We start from the raw sequence: 9,974 nt of genomic DNA, 5'->3' as shown, positions 1-9,974 counted from the left end.
CACTATAATGGAGGCACGAACATGGAAGCACCTCCCCAGCTGAGCAGCATGGCACAGCCCATCAAGAAGGAGTGGAGATGGCACATGGTGCCAGCTGGGTGGGAGAAAGGAAAGGAAGGAGGTGAAAGAAAGAGAAGGAAGAAAAAGAAGATAAACAACAATAAAATGGCACTGAAGGAGCCAGCCAGTGGGGGCAGGGTGAATCCAAGCTGCAAGGAGTAGGCTTCTCTCCAGCTGAGTGACCAAAAGTGGTGGAGGCTTCTCAGAGGGAAGAAGGGTGAGTGGTGGGAAAGCATGTATCCCTGATTACTGGATGCTGTGTCTGCTGCTGGGAGCTCCACGAAGTTGCCTTCCTGTACTCCCTGCCCACCATACCTGGTGGCTGACGGGTTCAGGATGGCATATCCATGCCACATTAGCTGGTGTATGTGACCTCCACTCCATGGCTCTCCTTGTTCTGCCTGTTTCTTATTCCCTTAGGTGCTTCACTGAGTCCTTTATCCCTTCACTCGATGCTTAGATTCCAGGATTGACATTTGTATATGTTTTACTTAGTTCTTCAGGTCTTGCTGTAGAAAGCTGGCATGGTGTTTTTTTCTATACCGCCATGTTGGATCTGCCCTTCCTCCTTCCCACACAATATATTCATTTTTAAGCTATTTTATTCCTGGGTGATTTTTTTTGTTTCTGTTTTTAAATTGCTCCCCCAGTCTTATATTTTGTGTAAGTGTTCATTTCTTGTTACATCCTTTCATTGTTGGATACGGTGACTTTGAAAATGGAACATCTTAGGTTTTGAAAAATTATTCATATACTTTCATATATAGCACAAACTTATCTATATTTTAAAAAGAAAAAAAAAATCAACCAAGTGGGAGAGAAAGGGTTTTAATATTAGCTTTAGAATTTCCTCAGTGCAATTCCCCTCAGATTATAACCAAGATAATACAGCTACTCTCCTATCAGCATGATAAATGAGCCAGTTTCTCCCTAATGGAGTTAGTTAATGCTTTAGGGCAGAGCAACACAATCTATGAGTTCAGAACCCTTTTTTGCTATTTTTCAAAAGTCAGACATGACACAGCATTTATCTTACAGACCTTTGAGGATACCTTTGACATTGCCCACCTGGCCCACTTCCTCCTGGCAGGAGCCTTGCTAAACCTGTGGCCTCAGCATGGCTGTTTGGATTCTTTCTTATAGCAATGGGCACTGAGACGGAGCTCAGCATGGTGCCTGTGGTGGCCACACTCTGCCACAGGCACACAGAGGCCAGAAATGGAACTCTGCCTCCTGAGGCACTGGGATACAGATGGGGACACTCTGATACCCTCTGGGAATGCAAAGTCAGTGGCTCTTCTTGCTTCTTTCTTCAGGACTAGCTTCTAGTCTCGTGTTGTCATTCCTCTTCTATTTCTTGCAACTTCTCTTTTGGTGTGAGAGCTACAGCCAGTATCATTTAGGCTGGCTCTGAATTGTGATTCCCTATCTTTAATGTCATCCTATCTAGAACCTGTTAATGGGCACCCATCTGCCTGCAGGTTGAATTCTCAGCTTCCTAACCTGACTTACTAGACCTTTGATAATCTGACCTGGAGCCTACTTTTTCTGCCTCATCTCTTGCTACTTCCCCTCACAGGCAAATACTTTTGGTCATTTCTGGCTTTGAAGTAACTCAGCCAGTCTCAGACTCCTTCACCTAGCTCACTCCTATTTAATCTCCAGGTTTCAATTTAAATGATACTTTCTCAGAGAAGCCCTTGATATTCCATTAAGAATGGGTTTGCTGCCCTTCCTATGTGCCCCCCAAATAACCTGTCCTGACTCCATCTTAGTGTACTAACAGCTCTAACTATGAAGATTTTAAAATTCAAACTAGAATCAGACTGGAAAATGCACTTAAATCCTTGCACATTCTTTAAGAGAATCACCCCAGAGAGAAAGTCGGGTGTCCAAGCAGCTAAGCAATCTGTCTTTCACGCCACAGCCACCTACTAGCAGCAGACATCCACTCAAACTTCTGAGTAAGTTATGGGTAATCACTTTCAAGAGTCTTTAGCCAAAAAAGGTAGTTTTTCATTGTTTCAGCAACTATCTTGACAACATTGTCAGGCTCAAACTCCACAAAGCCATAGCCTTTGCTATTTCTAGTCTGTAATGGAAAATTCACCACAAGCTGTAGACAAAGTAAATTCTGAAACATCATTAAACTCCTAAAATGCCATTAAATTGAATAATGTGCATTATTCAGGAGATGTTAACTTTATCTCAGTTATCAAATAACATGCCATCTTTTCATTCCAGCTCCAAATCACATATCCCAGGGCCTGCTATGGGAAAAGAAAAGATCCTGCATTTGAATAGTCTGAACATGCAGCTGAATTTCACACATCCTTTGTATTGCATTAAATGTGATACACGATGCCTACTGCTGTGATTTATTTAATAGCAGCACCTTTTATCCATTTATACGATTGTATTGATAGTCATATTATTCACAATACTTCATAATATCACTCTCATATGATTTATATGTAAAAATTGAGATGAAACAAAAACAACTCCTCTGCATCTCCCAGGTAAAATAGAACATTGTGCTCATTTTCACCTTTATGTGACTGGCCACCTTCCCAGGTGGGAGCACAGGGAAGTACAGCACTTGGAAGTGCTTGTCCTGGCCTCTGGCCTCAGCCCATGCTGTAAAGTGGATTTTCTCACCCATCTTTGTAAAAAATGTGTGGGCTCTGGAGTCCGAATGCCCAGATTTAGATCTGGACTCTGACACTTACTTGGATAAGTAATGTTTAAGTTCCCTGAGCCTCAGTTATAAAATAGGGATGATAAAATAATCACTGTCATAGGGCTGCTGTTAAGATAGGAAATAATCCACAAGAGCTTGACATGATGTCATTTAAGTACTCAATAAATGTTACCAATTATTAGTAGTAATAACTAGAAAGATTTTCCAATCTTGCATCAAAAAACACCTTTTTGCATACAGATCAGAATTGGTGATGTGATTCTGGAGATACAAAACCACTTAAAAGTTGCATGATTTAACAGGCTGGGGATCAGCAGGCTCATTTCTAGCACTGGCCATGCCACTAACTTACAACTTGGACATGCCCACAATTGTGAGTCCCAATGTGCTTATCAATGACAGGAGGACTTTGGCAAAAATTAAAATGCTCAAAGACCTATTTTACAGTCCTAACTCTCAGCAGGGAGGGGAAAGATGGTGGGGAATGAAAGAAACTCGAGCTATCACCACCGTAAATTGATATAAGCCTTTTGAAAAGTGATGTGAAAATATGAGTCAAGAGTCAAGAAAAAATTCATATCTTTATCCAGTAATCCTAGAATCCTGAAAATAAGAAGGAAATAGTCAAGATTAGGGTGGGATAGGAGATGGGGACACTGCAATCCTATGGTGCAGGAAATAGTGTTATTTAGTGCACTTCTTTAAATAGAATATTAAACGGCCATTGAAAGTAATTAATATGCTATCTATATAAAGTTCTTGTTAAAGGCATTTAAGTTGATTCTAATTGTGAGGAAACAGCCAAATAAATCTAGAGTGTGGAAGTTTCTATAAAACAGCTGACTTAGACATTTCAAAAAAGTCAACGTCATGAAAAACAAAACCAGGCTGAGACTGTTGTAGGTTAGGTGACAGCCAGCAGGGGGGAAAAAGCAAGAAGACATTTTTGGGAAAAGTGGGGAATTTTGAAGATGAATGTATGTACATATTATGGAATTATTATTAACGTTTCTAGTTATAGCAATATTGTGATTATGTAGCAGAATATTCTTACTTTTAGGTGACACATCCTGAAGTATTTTGGGGTAAAGCATTATGATGACTGAAAATTTCTTACAAATGGTTTAGCAAACAAAACAAGCAAAAAACAACTGCGTGTGGGTTTCTATATACATGAAGAGAGATGAAACATATGTGTCAGGACGTTAACTATGGTGGCTCCAGGTGAGGGTTGTGAGGATGTTCATCCCACTGCTTTTTCAGCTTCTCTGTAGACTTGAACAGCTTCAAAATCCAAAGTTGGGAAAAACAATTACGACTGTATGGTAATATGGGAAAATTTTACAAAATGTCACAGAAAAGGCAGAGGATGTAGAAGACTAAGAAGCCAGCAAAAAAGAAAAAGGAATACCCAGGAAAATGGGAAAATGATGTGAACAAGCAATTCAAACAAAAGGCAATCCCAATGGCCAATAAACAGAAAGTACTCAATCTCACTAAGATCATCCTATACTCAGGGGGACTGAATATATGAACACTCCACAACCTGGGTATATACTGTAAAGCACTATTTTTGAAACTCAGGATTTTACATGCAGAAGGAGAGAAGTGGGGTGGGGGGACCAGAGCGGGGCCTGGGTTGGGGATGGGGGGGTCGACTGGGGGCAGGACTTTGAGGAAGAGGGCTTGGTTGTGCCTCCCTTTGGGGCTTTGCCAGGCTTGGGGTGGGTTCAGGGTGGGACTGAGCTGGGGTGGGGTGGGGCCTTGGTGTCTGGGGGTAGGGCCAGCACTGGCCCCCCACATCTCACTCTCACATCTCCTACCAACTGTGTAAATAGCAATGTGTTGCCAGGTGATTTCAAGGAGGACTCAAAGTAAAACCCTTCATTTGTTTATTCTTTCCTACTTCCACTCTTTTTTCTTTTTTGAGCCCCTAGTACGTGTTCCTGGGCTGCTGCCTCAAGGAGCTTGCGGGGGGGGGGGGTGTTAAGGGGTGGTGGGAATGGGGTAGATAAAGCCACCTGTGAGGGGACAGGGTCTCCGAAAGACAGGGTGGCTGGGGCCGGCGAGCTGAGACTGAGGCTGGTGGAAAGCTGCGTAATGACCTGGGGCCAGCACTTCAAGGCCACGCAGTGACCTCAGGTCTCCTGCATGTACACAGGGGCGGCCACTTGCCACTCCTCGGCACCCCTCAGACCATAGAAATCAACCTTAACTGGGGGCAGAGACCCTGACCTCCTCGCTGCCCAGATCTGGCCTGTTCTTTGCTTCCCCTCTGAGCCTCCGTCAATAGGACTTCCAGTTACGGGGGCTCTGCCAGGTCACCTCTCATTCTCTCAGGGCACACGGCTCATGCCGAGGCTGGGTGGGTGGTCACAGCAGCTGATGTGGCCTCCCAGTCAGCGAGTCCAGGCATTTCTCATGCTCAGGTGACAGGCCAGCACTTCCCTCTCTCCCTCTTCCTTTCTTCTTTCCGTGAGTGGAAGGGGAGGCTCCTGACACCTTGGGTGGGGCAGCTCTTCATGAGCTGGTCTGTTCCAGCACATTGTTTTTGCACCTATCCCTAGAGCTAAATGCCAGGGGTGGGATGTCCCCCCAAGTCATCATCCCAACAATCAAATGCCTTCAGGAATTCCCACACAGCCCTGCTGGGTGGGTGCCATCCTCTTCCCTTCCTCCCCTACCTCTGTCTCCTCTGAGACAGAATGATGACATTTCAACCCCACAGTGCCATCTTCATCACATACGGTGGGGGCCGTGGCTGGGGGTACCAGGTGACTGCTCCTTGGTCCTGCCCTTTAGGGCAGATGGCAGAGCTGGATAAGCAGCAGGCCCAGTCAGGGTGTCCAGGGAGTGGGCCTTAGAGAAGAGGGCTCTGGAGACCACAGCTGAAGGCTGGCAGGAGAAGAGGCACAGGTGGATGCTCTCATCCCTTCCCCCCCCACCACTCTGCTCGCCCCTGAAAAGTCACCTGAGGAGCCACCGTGGGGAAGGGACCCGGCTATTGGGGTCACCTTCACCCTGCTCAGTTGCCCCTTGCTCAGTCACAGGGGTTCTTGGGTAGGTCTCAGAGGGGCAGCTCCATGAGAAGAATGAGGAGGGGAGGAAGATTCCTGTCTGTGTCGCCAGCCACCACAGTGCAGCTCAGCACACAGTACCTCTTGCTGTCGAGTTGATTCTGACTCATAGCGACCCTATAGAACAGCGTAGAGCTGCCCTGTAGGGTTTCCAAGGAGCCGCTGATGGATTCGAACTGATCTTTCGGTTAGCAGCTGAGCTTTTAACCACTGTGCTAATAGGCACTCAAAAATGTCAGCTGCCAACCTAAAAGCTGAGATTGCAGAATGTTTAGGTACATGTTGTAGAATCTGGGGGGGGAGCGGGAAAGGGGTCATGAAATGCTGATGTGAGGCCCTTGAAAGAAATTTTCTTCCTCTCCTGACAGGAATGCTGTCATCTCTGTCACACCCCACCCCATTCCACATTTAATGTCATAAAAAACCAAAACCAAACCCATTACCGTCAAGTCGATTCTGACTCATAGTTACCCTATAGGATGTGTAGAACTGCCCCATACAGTTTCCAAAGAGCAGCTCTTGGAAAGCCTAACTCTTAACCACTGTGCAACCAGGGCTCCTACAGAACCCCAAATCCAGACCTTGAGGCTGGTGGTGTCCCAGGTAAGGGTGGATGGATACCCAAGAGGGACTGCAAAGAAAGTGGAGTCCTGATTTCCTCTGAAGGCCTCTGGGCTGACTCACCTGGTGCCCTCCTTTTGCCCCAGGGTCCTTCCAGCCCTCCTGAGGCAGGCCCTGTTCAGGCCCAAGAAGGCCTGGCTGTACAGCAGGTCTGGTCTCTTCCCCAGGGCCCAGGCCCAGGTCCCCAAGGCCCAGGGAGGGTGGTTCCTTCTCAGTTCCCAATTCCTTCTCTGCTAGCCCTGACCTGGGTAAAGGGGAGTCACAGGCCTGGCTGATGGGCTCAGGCCAATGCCCATGTGATCTGGGCAGAAGGCTCCTCAAGGGCTCCAGGCTCCCAGTAGGCGGGTGGCACAGCCAGGCTGGCAGTAAGGGTCCTAAAGAGCACACCATAAGATAAATAAACCAGGAACTCGCTGCTCGGGGCTCCTGAAGGGAATAAAGGGGTCAAGCCCCAGGCTTAGTTCCAGCAGGTGGGTTGGGAGCGGGCTGAGTGTCTGCCCAGGGTCCCATGCGGAGAAGATGGTCTGGAGAACTCTGCTGAGTGACCCTCAGAGCATATCATTCCTCACAGGGCCAGCCTATGGCTCTGCTTGACTTCTTTCTGAAGAGGCCTGACTTTCTAGGACCTGGGATGATTGACAGGTTTGGGGTGATGACCTGGGTAGTATGGGCCCTGGGTGTGGGCCTGGGGTGTGTGGGCCCTGGGTGTGGGTGTAGGGTGTGTGGGTCCTGGGCGTGGGACTGGGGTGTGTGGGCCTGGGGTGTGTGGGCCTGAGGTATGTGGGCCTTAGGCGTGTGGGCCTGGGGTGTGTGGGCCTGGGGTTTGTGGGCCCTGGGGTGTATGGGCCTTGGGTGTGGGCCTGCAGTGTGTGGGTCTGGGCTGTGTGGGCCTGTGGTATAGGTCCTGCACAGTGGGTCCTGGCTGTGGGCCTGGGGTGTGTGGGTCTGGGCTATGTGGGCCTGGGATGTGTGGGCCTGGGATATAGGTCCTGCAGAATGGGTCCTGGCCTGTGGGTCTGGGGTGTGTGGGCCTGGGATGTGTGGGCTTGGTGTGTGTGGGCCTGGGGTGTGTGGGCCTGGGGTGTGTGGGCCTGGGGTGTGTGGGCCTGGGGTATGTGGGCCTGGGGTGTATGGGCCTGGGGTGTGTGGGCCTAGGGTATGGGTCCTGCAGAGTGGGTCCTGTCTGTGGGCCTGGGGTGTGTGGGCCTGGGGTATGGGGCCTGTAGAGTGGGTCCTGCCTGTCGGCCTGGGGTATATGGGTCTAGGGTGTGTGGGCCATGGGTATAGGTCCTGGGTGGGGGCCTGGGATGTATGGACCTGGGATGCGTGGACCTAGGGTGTGTGAACCCTGGATGTGGATCCTGGGTGAGGGCATGGGGTATGTGGATCCTGGGTGGGGTCCTAGGATATGTGGGACTGGGGTATGTGGGCCCTGGGTATGGACCCTGGTTGAGGGGCCTGGGGTGGGTGGTCTTCAATCTGTGTTGTGACTCCCCCTTCCCAGCCCGAGGCCTGTCTCCTTTTCTTCCCTTTTTATCCTGGGTCCTTAGCCCTGTATTTTCTTTCCAGCGCTGCGGACCTCAGCTCCCAACTAGTCTGTCTGTTTCCCCCTCAGAGGTGCTGGAATCTTTAAGGAATCTTACACCACTGCAGCACTGGACCCCACTGCGCTGTTCAAACCAGCTGCTACTCTCACTCCTAAGTGACCCCTGAATGTCTTTAGTGTTAATATTCGGGTCAGGGAGGGTGCAGCCACGTGGGCTGGTGGGCAGGGAAGTGGGAATTGGCATAACCTCTCTGGGTAGTGATTTGGAAAAATGTATCAAGAACTGTAAAATTACCTTTGGGCTTGATATGTCCTTATCTAAAAAAACCCAGTGCCGTGGAGTCGATTCCCACTCATAGTGTCCTTATCTACCAGTTAGGATTTATCAAAAGGAAACTGTCTGAAATGCTGATAAAGGCACACAAAAAGCCTCATCACAGCACTATTTAGAAAAGAAAAATATCGGAAACAACTTAAATAGCCAACATCATGTCTTCTAAGGGGCTCCACTTTCTGGTGCATTTGTTACATCCACTCTACCTTGCCCACTCCAGATCCATGGTCCATTCTTTCATCTTTGGCATGCGTTCACTCAGAGGCTTGGCCTGACTTCGTCTTTCAGAACTTGTTCCGTATCGGCTTAGCGTTTTCTAATGCCTTATTCTGATTAGTAAGCTCACTCTTCCTTTCCATCCTCAACTCTTTGTGCGAGCAGCTTTATGCCACCCTGAAGACAGAATTTTCCTACAAAGCTCCTTTTATGTGCTGCCTATTTTTTTTTTTATAGTTGCTCCGTCCTCTCGTGTACTCTGAGGGCTATTTTGGCTGGAGCTACTTGATATAGGCTATGTTTTGAGGCATCTTCTAAGGAGTGAATCTTTTTAATGTCAGCCATCAGTGCAGCTTGTCCAGTGCGTTTGGATTTCTCTTCTCTTATTCTTTTCTAGAAGTCTCTAGTTTAACCCTAAGCAAAGAATTGGAGCTTTCTGAGTCTTTGTTAATGGCCACCAGTTTGTGTATTTCTGGAACACTGTCCTCCAATCTGGCTTCCATTAGAGTTGGTTCAACGCCTGCAAATTCTTTTCGAATGATGCTAAGTGTGTCAAAAATTGATGTTTTTCTTCCAGAAGAGCAGAACCCCCAGGGACCAGTACTTTGTCTCATCTTGCATAAAGTAGACTTTGAACAATTATAAATCCCACATCTCATCCAGCCATCTGTGGGGGCCATGGCGTGTTCCAAGATCCGGCAGTACTGCCATCGCCGGGAGCAAAGTCTCCAGGACCAGAGATGAGAACCTCGCAACTATCAGTGGACCGACCCTCCATGGCCCAGAGGCCGTGACTGGGCCACCACAGGTGACCAGGGCCCTGCTGTCCACAACAGACTCAGAGAACACAGGGCATATTCCTCCCAGAATCTCAGTGGAAGTGGGGAAGGAAGGACAGTGCACTAAACACTATCCTCACATTCCACAGACACTGATAAAATATCTCATATGATCCCCAACCAAGGGGACAAGGACAGGCTACTGCAGGCTGAGCTGGTAGGCTGGAACATGGGCTACTCCAGGCTCTGGTCAACTCAGCTGCCTTGAGGACTGAGGGAATCGATGTGTTGTCACAACTATAACACATTCAAGGCTCAAAAGTTAGGAAATCCCTCAGTGAAAATCTTGTAGGCTTCCAACACTGGCCAGTGTTCTTTCTTCTCTTGGGTCAGCTTCTTTTTCCCGTGGCCCTGGAGGCCTCATGGTAGTCTCCTGTCCAGGGTGAGGAGAAGGGGCCACTTTGTGCCCTCATTGGAGATGATTTATAAATTTGGGGGCACTGGCGTTGTGTGCATAGATACTTACAATTGTTATGTCTTCTTGGTGAATTGACCCTTTCATCATTATGTAGTGGCCTTCTTTATCTCTTATAATAGATTTTAGTTAAAGTCTATTTTGTCAGATACTAATATTGGCACT

Source organism: Elephas maximus, chromosome 6 (assembly GCF_024166365.1).
Source record: "Elephas maximus indicus isolate mEleMax1 chromosome 6, mEleMax1 primary haplotype, whole genome shotgun sequence".
NCBI classification, from domain to species: Eukaryota; Metazoa; Chordata; class Mammalia; order Proboscidea; family Elephantidae; genus Elephas; species Elephas maximus.
The sequence above is the reverse complement of the archived record's forward strand: the minus strand, read 5'-3'. Positions refer to the sequence as shown.